A 19,085-nucleotide genomic window follows, 5' to 3' on the forward strand; every position below is an offset into this window, starting at 1 on the left:
TCTTATATTTTGACAGGGCTATAGTTTTATTATGACTTCAGTGGGCAATGGCTGGCTCTCAGTATTTCTCCTTTGTGTTGATCTTGAAGCAGTGAGGACACAAGGAAAGAGTCATTCATAAATAAACTGACTGTACATTTCCTATAGCCTTGCCTCCCTGGTTTGGAGACTCTAAGGTCTTCAGTCTTAACCTCCATGCTCCTTATGGTGATAATAAAAGTATTTATCTCAGAGGGTGGCTTCAAGGATTAAATAAGATGAAGTATAGGAAGCACTTAGATTAATACCTGAAACGTATTAAATACCCAATAAATGTAAGGTATTACTACTACTAATATTTTAAATAATGCCTTTTGTATTATACCATTATTACAATTTACTACATACCTTCACATCTATTATTCCAAGCACTTCAAGTTGAAGAAAAAAAATTTTATTTCCTGGGATTATTTAATTGGTTCAGACTTAAATGTAGAAAAATGAGGTAAATACTATAAAGCATTAATTAATGAAAATCTAAAAATCCTAGCATTCTAATTTTATTGGCATTCTCTGCTCTCAGTTTGTAGGAGAAAGAGAAAATATCTTTATATCAAGTACTTATTTTTTTAAAAGTTAGTTTTAGAGAAATTTAGGAATGAGATATTTTTTCAATGCTGCTCTATTTCACATCATTGTTCAAAACACTAGTCAATGCAAATCATTGATTGCAACCAATGTTGGAAAATTAACCTGTTAAATCACTTACTTACGCATCACTCTTAAATGCCTACTAAATGCCACCACACTTGAGGTTCCTAAGTAATCAAAGATACATACAATTACATTTAATTTTATTCAACTTATTTTAAGTTAGAAATATGTAGTAATGTATTTTTAGGGGTTTCAACAACAAAGGCTAATCTAAGAGTATTTTAAAGATGAATTTATTTAATGGAAAATAAAATTAAGTATTATCCTATTCTATAAAAATTCAATTGAGGTTTTGTTATAAATAGAATACAGAATAGCTTTTCCATTAAGTGAATATTGTTTAGATTTTTCTAGAACAATCTTATTTAAATGAAGAAGCTGTTTTTTTAGTACTGTAGACTCATTCTATGAGGCCATAGTTACTTGGAATAATAGCAGAGCACTTAACAAACAAACATTGAGATAGGGAAACAGTAGTCTCCATAAATTTGTGACAGTGAAGTTTTTACAGACTACTTTGCATTAATTTTTAAAATAGCCATACTGATATTTATAAATTTGAATGCATAATACCTTTCAATGCAATCACCTTGAAAAACACTAACTTAATTTCAATGATACGGTATCACTCCAAATAATATTTTAAAATCTTTCAAAGAATTGGGCATTGCACATTTTAAAAAAATCTCATTGGCAGCAAATTTTCACTCTTTGAGCCTAAAGTAATCGACAACTAGCACTTTAAACTAGTAAATAACTAATATATATGCTGTCATCCTTGAGGAATGATTCAAAGTTCTTTACATAAATATATGAAGTAATATAAATATTCACCTCTTTTCTCTGGTATTCTAAGATACTTTTACATTTAATCTTTAATTCTCTGTGATTTATTTTGCTGTATGATGCATGACAAGGCTACATCCTGTTCTTCCTAAATTGTTATTTTCTCCTGCCAGAGAGTTTATTGAATGAGTTTTCCTTTTCCTTACTGGTTAAAAATATTACCTAAAATACCTTGGGAAGAAACTGCCCAGTTGGTGATGGTCACATTTCTCTGAAAACTGCCCGCACTCCCAACTCCCAAGCCATAGAGGGGGATCACTGTGTCCTGATGGCCTGGACAGATCAGATTTCTCCTAGGGATTTGGAACAGGGACTGAGAGTTAGATGGTCCTTGTGCCTGGAACTGAGAACATCTAAATGGAAACTGAGGATACTATGTGCATGGAGAGGCAGGTCTGCAAAGGGAAAAGGAGAAAGCAGATGTGCACCGAAAGACAGTGATAAGAACCATGTTGAGGAGCTCAGAGCATGGAGACAGAGTGAGAATGACTCGGAAAATTCTTGACACTTCCTGATTCCAGCCACTGTGAAGTCCCTGCTTTTGGGTGCCGGAGAGTAGCCTTATGGTAAAATTTCACTTTCTTATTCATGTTAGCTAGAATTAAGTTTCCTTTGTTTGAATTTAAGAAGCACGTTGACTAAGTGTACCGGGTTGAATTGTGTTCTCCCCAAATTTATGTCCACCTGGAACCTGTGAATATGACCATTTTTTAAAATAGAGTCTTTGCAGATATAATTAAGTTAAAAAGAAGTCATACTGCATTAGGGTGGGCCCTAACCCAGTGACTAGAGTCCTTAAAAGAAGAGGGAAATTTGGACACAGACACAGGGAGAATGCCATCCGCTATGGAGGCAGAAATTGGGGTGACACATTTACAAACCAGTGATCCCCAAGGATTGCTGATAACTACCAGAAGCTAGGAAAAGGCAAAGATGTATCCTTCCCTAGAGCTTTCAGAGAACAGATGGCCCTCCTGATACCTTGATGTTTAATTTCTGACCTCCAGAACTGTGAAACAACAAATTTTTGTTGTTTTAGCCACCCAGGTTATGTTAGTTTATTTGTGGAAACCAATATACTAATAAAGTATTTTTAGAACACACTACACTCTAGTTTTTAGTTTTGTTTAATTGGTATGTCTGCATAATCCTACAAGAACATCACACTGCTTTGTTTTTGCTTTTTAGTGTATTAATATATGGACTGGCAGTTCCCTCATTATTTCTCTTCAATATTTTCTTGACTATTATTATTCTACAATGACCCTGGGCTCTTTTGACAAAGTCCAGGAGACTTAAAAAATAATTTGTTTAATGAGTTTTTGTTTAGCTTTTTACTGTTAGTTTATCAAACTATTTCATTTTGATCAGAAAGAATGATGCCTACACTTCCTACTTTGGGGAATTTATTAAGGTTTCTTTCCGGCCTGGTATTTTGACAATATTGGCATTCTTTTGTGCATGTGAGAGTAGGATTTTTCTTCTCTTGAAAAACAAAAAGTAAAATCATTGCTGTTAAGCACATGATTTATTTAAATCCTACTTTTATCCTTATTTCTTATTTCCCTAGTCTATTAAAAACAGTGAGGTGGGTACATATTTCCCAATATGACTACAATTTTGCTAAATAATCTTTACATTTTGGTTTATGTACTTAGATGTCATATTATTTAGTGCATTATAATTATATTTACAGCATTCATTTTAGAGTATACTTTTCATCACTACAAGATATTTAGCTTTCCCTTACTGACGTGTCCTTGACTTGAATTCTGCTTTATTTTCTATTAGTATCATTGGCCTCTTTTCCTTTAGAATTTGTATAAATTTCCCCAATGTTTTATATAGCTTTTTCTATTTTTTATTGTTTTTAACTACCAAATAAATGCAACCTTCAAAAAATTCAAAAGTGTGCAAGTATGTAGGGAAAAATCTGAAGATTCTTACTGTATCAGTCACCCACTGCAACCTCTATTCCAATGCTAATCACTTCTACCCAAATAATTAATGTCAACAATCTTGTGGGTTTCTTTTCACATAACTTTCTATTTATTTGTCACTATATATTTATTTACTACTTTATCCAGATACCTGTAAAATAAAAATAAAGTTAATAAATGATTTATATATAAAATGCAAGTTTACAAGTATGTATTATAAATAATAAACACATAAATATGAGCTCTTACATATGTTTAGTCATACTGCTCCCACTTACATATGTGTAAAGGAGCTAAAGGCAGGCCAGGAATAAAGGACTCTGCCCACCGAAAACTACCCTGAGTGCCATATGAAATATAGAAATCATCTCTTAGAATATAGAGGAGACACATTCAGACATTTAGACTAGAGGACCTAAGTTTTCAGAAGGGGGAACCCCCTAGGAGATGAGCCCACCTCTATGGCTTTTATTCTTTGGTCATTTGTTAATTCTGGGCATTAGGCAGGGGCTGAAACAGTGGACTTTTCACCTACAAGGAGCAACTACCGGAAAACAGAGAACAAGCAAATCTTTTTGTGTAGACTTGCTGGAAATCTCAAGTACATCACCAGTTTGTATGTGTGGACTTGTGGTAGGTAGGGGAGGGTTTTCAAGTTCATGGCTAATTTTTCTTTCAGGATACTTGCTAAATGTGGAAGGAGTATTTCCAGGGCTCCATCTCAACCTTGACTCGGCACAGTCCCTGATTGGGTTAAAGTGACTTGACATCGCTCTATTGATCTAGCAGGAGACTGAACATTTTCTGAAGGAAGGTGTCTCCTGAAATTACTAAACATTTTTAACATAGAATATGCAACATTCAGAATACCAGAAAGCAAGGACACATGATTAAAACCAAGAAAAAAATGCACAATAGAAACAGATCCATAGATAATGCAGTTATTAGAGTTAGCTAAAAATGTTTAAATTATCATAATTAATACATTCAAGGAAACAGAGAGAATTATAAAGAAAAATAGATAAAAAGATGGTGAGTTTTATCAGAGAATTAGTAATTCAAATGAAGATTTCAAATGAATATTCCAGAAATTTAAAAATGAAGGGTGTTAAATAATTTTTCCGAAACTGTTTTTTCATTCATTAATTTCTTACAGACATACTTTACTGGTGACAAATACAGTTCGGTACTTCTTTCCATCTAGATTTGTCAAAAAGATCACTCCACGGAAGTATATACAGGTATCATTTGCTCCTTTTTATGGCTGCATATCATATGGATATACTATATGTGATTTAACCAGTCCCTTATTGAGGAACATTTGAGTTGTCTATCATTTTTTGTTATTGTAAATAGTGATGCAATAAGTAGCCGTGTGATGCAAAAACATATACTATTTTCAACAGTATACCTTTAAGTTAGATCCCACAATGTGAAACTCTTAAGTCAAAGGATGAATAATGTCTCATTATTTTGGGGTCACATTTTTTTGGTACACCTAGAAAAAACTATTATCTATATTATCTGCTATTAAACTAAGTTAACACCTATTATTAAGATCAGTGAATTTCCTACTGATTCTTATTTGATACCACTCAACCAGAAATCTGGTGAGAAATAAAGAGTGGCAAGATTTTGCTGTTTTTCCAGGTACTTTCCAAATGTCATATGAAGTTCCCAGTCATTCTTTTATTCTATAAATATTTATTGAATCTTATGCGGCAAGGATAGATTCATTTTCAACTAGCTGTTTAGATGTTTGATATGGTTCTCTCAACTTGATTCTCCATGATATAGCTTAGAAAACAGAGAGAATTTTAAAATACATCTTCAGAAAATGCACATTTATAAATGTTACATTAAACAAAGTAAAATGGCAAGGTCTGCGCATACTCTGATATTTTAGCAAAAAGAAGTTCCATATCTTGAAGATAAACTATTCCTTGAGATAGCGAAATATAATCACTTTTCATGGACATATTTCAGGAAATAATATCTTTAGTTGGAGATGATTCAGAAATTAAGATAGTTCATTACGAACAGTTTTCAATCAATTCAGAAAAGATAAGCAGAAAGATGGAGGAGACAAAAAGCAGGCTTTGGAACTCCAAAGATGAAGTTTGAACTCTGCATTCATCATTTTCTTCTGTGCCCTTGGATAAGCCTCCAAGCCTCTCAATTTCCTTACTTGTACAACAAGAGTGAAGCTATCCTCACTCCAGGGCTGTAGAGCAGTGACTGAGGCCTGGCTCTTGAGGCTCCAGTATTTCTCACCAATGGCAACAAGTGTTAAAAACCACAAATGTTCGAAACAACAAATGTTGCCATTGGTGAGAAATACTGGAGCCTCAAGAACCATGCTTTTTCCCTCCCTGCCAAGTCAACAATCACACACGCACTAACAACTGCATTCTTAGAACTTCAGCAAGTGCATTGCCACTGTGATACTTGAATTTCATATTTTATGAAAAAGACTTTTCCAATACTTAGTCCCTTGCTCTATCAGGTAATTGGTAGAGCTTTGACAGTGTTTCTTTCCTCTGCAGATGAACCAGTGTCTATTTGTATTAATGGAGATTTTCTTCATAAGCACCTCATCCTGTATCAGTAGATCTTATAATAACTATGCATGCATGCCCAGCTACATGAAGAGGCTGTGACCTGAACGTATGACATATCTTCAGACTAATCTAGGGCATCATTGTGAGTTACCAGTCACTTGAAGGTCCAGTTATATAACATCTCTTTTAACCTCCTGTGTGAATAAAATATTCTTGGCATATTAAATAAGTCACTTGTCAAGAAGGCAAAAAGGGAGCTCTTCACTGAATGGATGAAGTGATATGCTCATATTCTTCCTATTATTTTATGGTCTTGGGATTATAAGAAAAGCCTTTTTTTTTTTTTTTTTTTTTTTTTTTTTTAACGAAAACGCATTGTTTTACAGGGACAGGAAGCCTTAAATGCTGGTGAAACTTTATTGTTTATTCTTCTCCAGGGGACCTTGCTGTCTCATTCAGTAATTTAGGAAGCACAGTCAGTTTCTTTTTGAAGTAGGCAGAAAAATAGATTGATGCTCATTAACCAAGATTCTCAGTCCCAAGGTTAACTGAATAGCTCTCATCCCCATGGAAAGTTTGCTTGACAATTTGAAGGACAGAGCCTACCTGGGTTCTAAGGCCAAGGTTTTCTCCAAACTCATCTTCTCCCTTGTGAAGCCATTTAGCTTTGGGGGATGTTCCAGCAAGCAGTTTATGATGCACAGTAGCTTCACTCTATTCAATCCAGACTCCAGATGGAAGTAATCTGCATTCTATGATTTGACTGCCCCCATCACTATTCACTTTTATCCCCCCTACTCTCTTCAACGATTACATTCATGTTTCCCAAAATGTGCTCCATGGAACCCTAATACCTAAGAATGTTAATAGACATTACACTTGGTAACACTGGCTCAAGCAAGGATTAATTTGTTCATTTACTGTGGGACCTGTCTAAATTTATATTCTTCAGTGTCTAAGAGGGGACTACAATAAGCTATATTTTTTCAAGTGTATTTTGTAATTGCACCACTTCTCATCTTCTTTTTGTTGACATCTTATGGAGTATACTACTTTAAGATATTCAATTTTACTAGAAATAAATATTCAATTTTACTAGACTAGTATCGTATGGACAATTAGGTTCATATCACAGATCTTTCTACATGAGTTTTCCTGCCTTTGCACTACTGCATCTATATTAGCGTCATTAGCATTTATATTGTTTACCATATGTGAAGAGGCACCTATAGGCAATTGGTTCCCAAATTGTGTGGTGATATCTTTAAAAATCAACAAAGACCATTTATGTATCTTCCATGTGTGGTGGTAGGATGGTGAAGGGAGGCTTCTCCACCTCTGAAAGCTAAGATATTTCTCTCTATAACCGAGGTTTCTGAAATTCCCTTGGTACTATTTATAGGCGCTCATGTTTTTAACCTGAATATCAGGCAGTATGTTTTTGTGGAGCAGCAACAATTAACTGGCTAAGATTTTAGTTGGGATAAGTTGTGATGAATGCATTGTCATATCAGCAATCAGATTTTGGGGCAACAAGACACAGCATAGTGAAGTTTTGATTAGAGGTAAGAGAAAGAAGGGAATAAAGAATTAAATCTACAATTACTTTGGGGTGAAGTCCAGGCAGCTAGAGGAGCAGCAGACTATGAATCCAGATACATCCAAGCCCTGTTTCATCACTTAATAATTAAGCCTTGTGTAATTTACTTTATTTCCTTAAGCTTCAGTTTTCTCTCTGCAAAAGAAAGACAATAATAATATCTACCCTGCAGGGTATGGAGAATTCAATGAGAAAGTACATCATTAGCATCAGCTATTATTATTATAGTTACAATTATTAACTTGGTCCTTTGGATGGCACATCAAAAATAAAGCAGTTATTTACCAATGAATCACATGCTTTTGTTGAAGGAAGGAAACTCAAAGGGACATTGTTGAGAAAAGTGAGTGAGTTCTTTGTCATTGACGTTCTCTCTTTCATGCAACTCAAAAATTGTGACCCAAACATCTCTATTTATAAATGTATTACATCATTCAAAAGGAAGAATGGAATTCTTTCCTTAGACTCGAAAAATTGATGGATCCTGTGATTGATATACTTGTATTCAATCTTCAACTTAGAGGTATTCAATTTGATCATCTATTTTTGGAGTTTAAGGAAGATACATTTTACTTGTGTGTGCTTCCTAGGTTTTGTTGGTAGTCAATATCTAATTCAATGAAATGTTACACCATCAACGATCTGTGAAAGAAGGCACTTCCAAACCAGAACTCAGAATTGTCCTTTAAACATTCCTCCCTTCACTTGTTGGCACAGCTGTTGTGTTCTATCCAGGAAGACCTGGAGAGTACATTCTCTTTGTGACAGAGATTTGTCTTTTTAGCTCTGCTTTAAAGTTATTAAGAGAAGAATCAAGCTGACATTGAATGCTGATATATAAATACACTGAGGAAGAAAAAAGTCCTCTTGGGATAAAGGCGTGGATGAAAATGTCTCTCCAGATAGCTTGGTGAAAAATAGAATTATTTTTATTGATGTGTCAAATAGAAAATCATCTTGAAAAAATTCTCTTTCTTATTTCCTTTCAACCATTTTTCTGTTTTGTCGTCATTTAATCATTATCAACGGATACTTACTAAGCATCTAGTACAAGCAAGGTGTACTGCTTAGCTCCAAGATTTTTGTTTAGCTCTTTGAAATAGTTAAAGTATTTAAAACACAGACCTGTCTCCTGGTTGGAGCATTAAATCAGAGAGACACACATATAGGCCACATATAAAACCAAAGGAGTGATATATAACCAAAATAATAGTCCACATTTATTAAGTGACTACTATGTGCCAGGCATTTTTTCTGTGTTTTATGATTATTAGCCATTCAAAGCTCAGACGTTTTATCCCTATGGTGTAGATAAGAAAATCAGGGTTTATGAGTTTAGTAACTTTGCTAACAATTTATTGCTAGTAGATATTGGAGACAAGGTTTGAACCAATCTATCCTCTGAGTCCTCTCAACCAACATAGCACACATATAATAGAATGTATTGAGATACCTAGAAGATATAAAATACCTTAAAGACTGTTACTGATACCAAGAAGAACAAGGATACTTTACCATAACTATGGAGGCCACTTCAGTTTTAGTTTTACAAAAGTTTGACCAGAAACAGAGTGCTCCCATATATTAATACTTCCTCTTCTTCGCCATTCCCCACCACCACAGTTTTCCCTATTACTGACATCTTGCATTAATGTGGTTCATTTGTTATAATGTACATGATGAGTAAATATTGGGACACGATTATTTAACTAAATCTCATAGTTATATTAGGACTCTCTCTGCATTGAATGGTTCTATGGGTTTTATCTCATGTATTCTCCATCAGAGTATCATACAGAATACTTTCGCTGCCCTAAAAATCCCCTGTACTCCTATTTATCCCTCCCTCCCTCCCTCTCTTTAGCCCACTGAAAACCACTAATCTTTGTACTATCTCTATAATTTTTCCTTTTCCAGAATGTCACATAGTTGGAATCATAGAGTATGTAGCTTTTTCAGACTGGCTTCTTTCCCTTAGCAATATGCATTTAATGTTTTTCCATGTATTTTGAGGGCTTAAGATCTCATTTCTTTTTATCACTGAATAATATTTTGTTGTCTGAATATATCATAGTTTAACCATTCACCTAAAGAAAAGTGCCTTAGTTGCTTCCATATTTTGGCAATTATGAAGTTGTAATAAACATTCAAGTGCAGATTTTTGTGTGGACATGTTTTCAACTCATTTAGGTACCAAGAAACGTGATTGCCAGATCATATGCTAAGATTATGTTTAGCTTTGTAAGGAACTGCCAAACTATCTTCCAAAGTGGCTGTACCATTTGCATTCAGCAACAAATGAGAGAGTTCCTATTACTTCACACCCTTGTCAACATTTGGTATTGGCAGTGTTTTGGATTGTAGCTATTCTAATAGGGGTGTGGTGGTGTCTCATTGTTTTAATTTGCAATTGCCTAAAGATACATGATGCTGAGCATCTTTTCACATGCTTATTTGCCATCTGCATATCTTTTTTGGTGAGGTGTCTTTTCAGATCTTTTGCCTATTTTTTAAGGGTTGTTTTTTTTATATTGTTGAGTTTTAAAAGTTGCTTATTTTGGGTAACAGTTTCTTTTTTCCTTTGCGTGTTGCAAAAATTTTCTGCCAGTCTGTCACTTGTCTGTTCATTCTCTTAACAATGTATTTGAAGAGCAGAAGGTTTTAATTTCAATACAGTTCAAGTAATCAATTACTTTTCGATGGATTGTGCCTTTGTTGTTACATCTAAAAAGTCATCACAGTGGCCAAGTCAGCTTGATTTACTCGATTTTGTCTTCTAGAAGTCACACAGTTTTGCATTTTACATCTAGGTCTATGTTCCATTTTCAATTACATTTTAAGAGAGCTATAAAATCTAAATTGACTTTTTTTTTTTTTTTGCATATGGATATCTAGTCATTTCACACCATCGTTGAAAAGACTATCCTTTCTCTATTGAATTTCCTTTGCTCCTTTGTCAAAAATCAGTTAGCTATGTTTGTGTGGGTCTATTTCTGGCCTTCTACTCTGTTTCATTGGTCTATCTATCTGTTGTTCACTAATATCACACTGTCTGGATTACCGCAGCTTTGCAGTAAATCTTAAAGATGGGTAACGTCAGGCTTTCAACTTTCTTCTTCCTTTTTCAATATTGTGTTGGCTCTTCTGAATCTTTTGCCTTTTCATATAAACCATCTAATCAGTTTGTGGCTAGTCACAAAATAACTTGTTTGGATCTTAACTGGAACTGTGGTGAATCTGTAGATCAAATTAGGAAGGCTGATATCTTAACAATATTGTGTCTTCCTATCCATAAACATGGAATATCTATCATCTATCTATCTATCTATCTATCTATCTATCTATCTATCTATGTCTTCTTTGTATTCTTCATGAGAATTTTGTAGTTTTTATATTTATATACACATGATTTTTATATTGATACAGACATACACACACAGAAAGAGAGACAGAGACAGAAAGAAACAGAGTGAAAGATTACTTACACTGTATAGATCCTAAAAGAAATATAAAACTATATGCTATGAAAATAAGCTAATATAATCCCTTATTTTTAAAATGGAGAAACAGAAGCCCAGAAAGAAGATGAGATTGGCCCACCAACTGATTAGTGATGGAGGCAGGACTAACACCCAAGTTTTCTGACCTATAGAAGAGTCAAACACTAATAGACCTTTTTTGTTTTTTTAGTTTGGTTTTATCATAACATCATGTAGATCCTTGTACTAGTTACCTATTGCTGCCTAACAAATGACCTCAACATGTAGCAGTCTAAAACAACAAAATTTATTATCTCACAGTTGTAGGCCAAGAATTCAAACCTGGTTTACATGACTTAGCTGAGAGCCTCTGGCAGAACATACATATTGGGTTAGAACAAGATGTAGTCTCATCCAAAGAATCAAATGGGTGAGGATGCACTTTCAAGCTTATCCACGTGTTTATCTGTGGGCCTCAGGTTCTGGTCACTTTGTCCTCTCCAAAGGGCTACTGGCTTCCCACCAGATAAATGATGAGAGAGAGAGAGAGGAAGGGAGAGAGAGAATGAGGTCAAGATAGAAGTGATAGTCTTTTATAACCTTGAAAATGACATCTTGTCACGCCTGCCATATTCTATTCATCAGAAGTGGGTCACTAAATGAAACCCATGCTCAAGGGAGGCGATTAGACAAGAATGTGAATACCAGGAGGCAGGAGCCATCAGGTGTCATGTTTGAGGCTTCTACCATAACCCTGCTTTCTAGCTTCAGTCTTTTGGCAACAAAGTAATCAAGAGATAGAAGCAATGGATGGTGGAATCACACTCAGTAGCATTCTTTCTTTACTCAGAGAAGAACTGAACTATTGATCATGGAGGAGGTGACCACTGATACTTCTGCATAATAATATACTTTGATCTTTCATGAAGTCACCAGCAAGCTCTAATTTAAGATCACAGCAACACTGTTAAATCTATTCTTCTCTGCACATATAGGCCTGACCATATGTAGTTCTCTCATCAGAGGACTTTCTACGCAAAAAAAAAAAAAAAAAAAAAAAAAAAAAAAAAAAACCTATCCCATATCAGAAAAGACTTTAAAATTTCAAAAACCTTTAATCTGAAATGGTTTTCTGATACACCTTTTTAACATGGTTTTAGAACACATACATGCAGAGAATATATGATTATAAAACTCAATAACGCTAAACTGGGAGCATCATAAAAAAGCAAAGAGAGATATATCTATTTTTTTGTCTCTTAAAAAAATCACCTTGTCTTCAAAACAGCCCTGTGAGCTATGCAATACTATTATTTTGCACATGAGAAAGGGAGATCTGAGAATTTGCTCAATTTCATGCATCTTTATTTGACCCAGAACCTTGATTACATGGTGGCAGGATTAGATTGAGGTAATCTATATGCCTCTGAACCAAACAAGAGAGAGAACGAAAAATCCTGAAAGAGGGGAAGAAATCCTCGTGTGCCTTCATCTCATAATTGGACACTCCTTCTTTGGCCACTTTCTTTGAAAAGATTCCTTTTTAAAAAGACTGCTGGAGGCAGAGGGAAAAAATGTGATTTAACCTAGGGCTTAGAATAAGTCCTGTGAATCTCTAAAACTTTGTTGGAGATGTCATACACTGGAAAGAACTATACTTAAAAGCTTCAGGCTTTTCTCTGATTCTCCTTTTATATGATTTGTGAACATAAAGTCATTATGCAGATGTTCTCTGCACTGAAAGACCACTTTGATAAACCTTGAAGTTTTTCAAAGATAAAGCAAATTTGAAAATAGAGAGATTCAAGAAAATGTGGACCCTAAAGCTGAACAGTTCTCCATAATAATGTAGAAAGCTATTTTTACTTTAGTTGGCATTTCATCCTATTGTATTATGTTTCCCTTAGGAAAAATGTGTTTTCCAAGTTAACATTTAGATTGATTAAATTCCAAAAAATATTTACTGTACTTGGATAATGGGCATGAATTCTTTTTCCATAATTGGGGCAGAGGTCAAAAAGACCCAGGAGATAGAAGGTGTCATGGCAATGTTTTCATTTGATCTTGAAATGAATTGGATTGAAATTTCTAAAGCTCAATTTTGACTGTTTTGTAGAAGTATCACATATGGTGTTTTCCAGAATGAATAAACCAGGCTTTTCAAAATATATTGATGTTATCTATTGTGCTAATTTCAAGGAATGAAGATAGGCAGATAAGAAGGCCTAATTTCTGTGAGACCTAGTGGGAATTGCTCTGAAAAGAATGGACTTCCCTGATGCCAATCACTCCTGGAAGAAAGGTTGCCTTCCATGAAAGAGTAAAAGGGTCCAGATATGCCCTCCTACTGTTAACAACTAGAAAACAGTACAAAATATATGAAACAATTGTCTTCCATCATTGTACAACAGACAGTTCAGGGCTGTGATTTCTGAAAGAAGATAAACAAATAAAGTGAGCTCCACAATTGCCCTGGCTTTATGCCTGGAGGCATTTTAAAACTATGGCACAGGGAGGGGGAGTCCAAACATAGTCTAGAAGCCTTGTTGATTTGGAGATACAGCAATTGGAAACCAGAAATGGTGAGGTGGCTATAATTTGAAAGGCAGATTACTGAGAAAGGGACATATGCAGAGAAATAGCTCCAGAAATATGTGTGTGTCTGTCCTTGAGTCTTTGACTAAATACCAATCTGCACATGCAAGAGTGACACAAAGTTGGACAAAGAACAACTTCTGAGAAAAGAAAATTTAGTAGGGTGGGAGGGCAGGGGGTGCAAACCAAACAATTCTCAGATTTTTGTTTTTTTTTTTTGAGATGGTGTCTCATTCTGTCACCCAACCTGGAGTGCAGTGGTAGGATTACAGCTCACTGCAGCCTCACCCTCCCCTGGCTCAGGTAATCCTCCCACCTCAGCCTCCTGAGTAGCTGGGACTATAGGCATGTATCACCTTGCCCAGTTAATTTTTTGTATTTTGTATAAAGATAGACCTCTGGCATGTTGCCCAGGCTGGTATTGAACTACTGGGCTCAAGCAATCTGCCTGTTTTTGCCTCCCAAAGTGCTGGGATTACAGGCTTGAGCTACCATGCCCAGCCAATTCCCAGGATTTATACTGAATTTGGCATCATGTAAATTCCAAAGCCTCATGAAGAAACCTGAATGATTATACAGTTCATCAAAGACTCCTAAAGGAAAAGCTATAGTCTACACTTGATGAAAATGGTTAAATTCAAGACTCAAAAGGATCAAATTGATATGCAAATTGTTTAATTACATGTGGGAATACAGTAAACATTATTTAAAGGAACATAACAAAATTTAGAATTCTACAAAATAAAATCACAACATCCAGGATCCAATACAAAATCACTAAGTGTGCTAAGAAGCAGAAAAGTTTAATACATAGCCAGGATAAAAATGAGTCAAGAGATATCTGGTTTTTAGTCTGAAAAGTAAAGAGCTTGAAAGTTGTCACTCCTATCCTCACAACAAGAGAAATATTGAACAAACTAAAAATCAGCCACTCTTCTTAAATCCGTCAGAGAATTGATGCCACAGGACAAACCACTGGTACCCAAATTACGAGATCACAGTTAACCGCAGCAGAAGCCCAGGAGCAGAAACCTTGGTGGCAACCAGTATTGGGGTAGGAAAACTTAAACTGTAATTGATAAATTGCTAGAGGCTCAGTATGGGTGAGTGTGAGAGTTAAAAATTCCAGATAGAGAGAGTAGTCTTGGGGAGGGGGACACATCTTTATGTGAATTTAACTTCTAAGAGCTCTACAAGTTCTCACAGCGAAGATTAGAGAAAAATCTCCTTGTGTTTCAGCAGGAGGAAGGGAAAAGCAGACATTTTGGAATATGCCCAGATAATTTTGTTTTTCTTAACAATCTCTCCCTTCGAGAGAAAGTATTTTACCACAGTCTAGCGAACTGGGGTTTTACTAGGGCCTAATTGACCCAAGAGAAGGGAAACACCCAATCCCTACTAGCCTTTCTGGTTCACCAAAGAGTGAAACAAAACAAAACGTTATTAAAAAGCATTTGTGAGTGTCACAGCTTGGATATACAAGCAAACTAAAAGAATGAGACCAAATTATAGGATGATAGAATACTTTACCTTTCCCCACATGTTACAAACACATTAATAGGTCTTTTGTATAATAAAAGTGTAATGTAACTATGTCTCAGAACTTATTTAAGAGGAAATCTCTAGAAAAGCCTCAAAACAATAGGGAGACAAAAACAGTACATCAGAGAAAATTATTGCATCTGACATCTACAACTGTAGCAAACAATAAACACAACCTAAGCCCTAGCCATTTAAACATAAAGCCTCACACTCCATGCCTACTTAGTTCAGTTTGTTTTACCCAATACATCATACCTGGCTTTCAAAAAATTACAAGATGTACTAAAAGACAAAAAAGACAGTTTGAAGAGACTGAGTAAGCATTGGAACAAGACTGAAATGTGGTAGAGGTGTTCAAATTATTGAACCAGTAATTTAAAATAACTATAATTACGGCCGGGTGCAGTGGCTCATGCCTGTAATCCCAGCACTTTGGGAGGCCGAGGCAGGTGGATCACCTGAGGTCAGGAGTTCAAAATCAGCCTGGCCAACATAGTAAAATCCCGTCTCTACTAAAAATACAAAAAATTAGCTGGGCATGGTGGTGGGCACCTGTAATCCCAGCTACTTGGGAAGCTGAAGCAGCAGAATCGCTTGAACCCAGAGGGTGGACAATGCAGTGAGCTGAGATCACGCCATTGCACTTCAGGCTGGAAACAAGAGCCAAACTCCATCAGAAAAACAAACAAACAAACAAAAAACCACTGCAATTAATATGTTAGGCATTCTACTGGAAAAAGTAGACAATATGCAAGAGTAGATGGGTAATGTAAGCAAAGAGATGGAAACTCAGTATTGTTAAAATATCAGGAAGAATGAAAAAGAAATACTAGAAATAAAAAACACTGTAACAGAAATAAAAAATACCTTTGATGGTGTCATTGGTAGACTGAACACAGCTGAGGAAAAAAAAATCAGTGAGCTTGGAGAAGTTAATCAAAACCTCCAAAATTGAAATGCAGCGTATGATGACACCTTGGTAATGCTGCAGACTCCTGAGTGTGCAGTGAAGAGGTGAACTTTGAAAAGTCACATATGTGAAAAAAATGCACAGAGCGAAAAATGAAAAATACAGAACAGAATACCTAAGAACTGTGAAACAATTACAAAAGGTGTGACATATATAATAAGAATACCGGAAGATGAAGACAAAGAGAAAGGAATCCAATGAGATATTTGAAATCATATTGATTGAGAATTTCTCAAAGTTAACACCTCCAAACAACAGACAGGCACCAAAAAAAAAAAAAATCAACCCTTAGGCATATAATGTTCAAACCTCATAAAATCAATAACAAAGAAAACTCTGAAAGAAACCAGAGTGTGAGGGAAGCACCTTCCCTGTAGAAAAGCAAAGATTAGAATTACATCAGACTTCTCTTCAGAAGCCATGAAACAAAAAGAGAGTAGAATGAAAATATTTAATGTGTTGAAGAATAAAAATAGCCAAACTAGAAAATTTTGTATCTATGAAATTATGCTTCAAAAGTGAAGAAAAATTGAAGATTTTCTCAGACAAAATTAAAGGAATCTGTTGCCGGTAAACCTACCTTGCAATAAATGTTAAAAGAAGTTCTTCGGAAAGAAGGAAAATGCAATAGGTTAGAAATTTGAATCACATGATAAATGTGGATCATAAATAAATACATTTTATTTTTATTATTCATGATTTACACAACATATATCTATTTGTTTAAAATAATAAATAGCAACAATATATTCAGTGATTATCACTTACTGATAAATAAAATGAATGGCAGCACTGTTACTAGATACAGGAAGGGGGAATTGAAAATATCCTGTTGTAATGTAACTACAGTATCTATGACGTGGTACAGTGTTATTTCAAAGAAGGCTTGGATTAGTTGTAAGTGTACATTGCAAACTTAAAGGAAACCACTAAAAAAGTAAAAGTGGTATAATTGATATTGATAATTGACATTTTGAGTCTGATCTTCCAATGGGAGAGATACACAATGAGCAAATAAATAATAAGATATGTAGTATATTGAATGGTATTGTTATGGAAAAATTAAAGCAGTGTATATGTTTTGTTTGGGGCTTTATTCAAACATATCAGCCATAACAAGTTATCTCTGAGACAACTAGGAAATTGGAATATGTACTGGTAATTTATGTTACTGTCAACTATGTTACATTTGATGATGATATGGTGGTTGTGTTTCCAAAACAAAACATGTTTATCATTGAAAGATGCAGACTGAACTTGGATGGACAAAGCAGCATGTGGAGACCCACATCATGAACTATTGCTCCAAGAACTACAACAGGAACATACCAGGAAAGCTGAGATAATCCACAGACCCTTTGAAAAAGGTGGATTGCCACTGCAGGCTCCGTGGAACAGTTGGGAAATGTGAGTTGGCTTGCTTTCTCAGCCAGGAGGTTTGTGGTCTGGGCAAGCTCTCAGCCGTGCTCACTGGCTGCCTGGAAATAAACTCGGTGCTGTTGGGGAGTCAGACTGACCTTTTGGGCTCTGGGTTACATAAGAGCTGAGTGGAGCCTGTGACTGCTGACTTTCCCCCCACTTCCCTGGTGACCTGTGTGATGCAGCAGAGGCAGCTATAATCCCCCTGGGAACAACTCCATTGGCCTGGGAACCACACCCCCATTCCCCACAGAGGTCGCAGCAAGTCCCACCTGAGGAAAGTCTGAGTTCAGACATGCCTAACTCTGCCCCAACCTGATGGTGTTTGTCTACTTGCCCTAGTAGCCAAAGACAAAGGACATAATCCACTGGGATGTCTATGGCCTTGCCCACCACCTGAGAAACCTGAATACTTATCCAAATGCCACCTAGGGCAAACTTGTATCCTCCCTATACAACTGCAGCTGATGAGCTTTTCAAAGTGCCACTTTCTGGATGGAGGCAAACCAACACAAAACTAGTGCACTTAACAAAAAACAACCAAGGACCCTTCACTCCTCTGCTACCCCACCAAAGCAGGTGCTGGTATCCATGGCTGAGAGACCTGAAGATGGATCACATCACAAGACTCTTTGCAGATGCTCCCCAGTACCAGCCCAGAGGCTGGTAGCTACGCTGGGTGGGTACATCCAGAAGAGAAATAACAATCACTGCAGTTTGGCTCTCAGGAAGCCCATCCCTAGGGGAAAAGGGAGAGCACCACATCCAGGGAGCACCCCATGGAACAAAAGCATCTGAACAGCAGCCCTTGAGTCCTAGATCTTCCGTCTGACATAGTCTGTCCAAATGAGAACAAATGAGATAAACAATTCTGGTAATATGACACAAAAAAAGTTCTTTAACACCCCTACAAGGTCACACTAGCTCACCAGCAATGAATCAAAATCAAGACAAAAATTTTCGAATTGCCTGAAAAAGTATTCAGAAGGTTGACTCTTAAGCTCATCAAGGAGGCACCCGAAAAAGGTAAACTCCAACTTAAAGAAATTGAAAACATGGCACACAATATGCATAGAGAAATCTCCAGTAAAATAAATAAATTTTTTTAAAAAGGCATTCACAACAAAACAAAACAATAACAACTTCTGGAAATGAGGGACACACTTAAGAGAATTGCAAAATGCACTCAAAAGTTTCAGCAATCAAATTGAACAAGTAGAAAAAAGAACATCAGGGTTCAGAAACAAGGATTTCAAATTAATCCAATCTGATGAAGGCAAAGGAAAAAGAATTTTAAAAGACAAACAAAGCTTCCAAAACGTCTGGGATTATGTTAAATGACCAAACCTAAGAATAATCGGTATTCTTGAGAAGGAAGAGAAATCTAAAACCTGCTTGGATCTAGACATCCAAATACAAGAAGCTCAAAGAATACCTAGG

The 19,085-nt window shown here is 35.8% G+C and overlaps 2 long non-coding RNA genes and 1 other non-coding gene across 3 annotated transcripts in view; 1 reads left to right on the forward strand and 2 right to left on the reverse strand.

Annotated features, from left to right (window-relative positions):
- The window catches only part of LOC103887594, a 116,564-nt gene that overhangs the window by 35,384 nt on the left and 62,095 nt on the right, over positions 1–19,085 (reverse strand). The window lies entirely within an intron of this gene.
- The window catches only part of LOC110744139, a 50,247-nt gene that overhangs the window by 6,273 nt on the left and 24,889 nt on the right, over positions 1–19,085 (reverse strand). The gene's annotated exons all lie outside the window — the stretch shown is intronic.
- LOC116269590 lies at positions 16,217–16,307 on the forward strand. Its single transcript, XR_004177210.1, has one exon. It is a non-coding gene; the product is annotated as a small nucleolar RNA SNORD55/SNORD39 (small nucleolar RNA).

Source organism: Papio anubis, chromosome 11, assembly GCF_008728515.1.
Source record: "Papio anubis isolate 15944 chromosome 11, Panubis1.0, whole genome shotgun sequence".
NCBI classification, from domain to species: domain Eukaryota; kingdom Metazoa; phylum Chordata; class Mammalia; order Primates; family Cercopithecidae; genus Papio; species Papio anubis.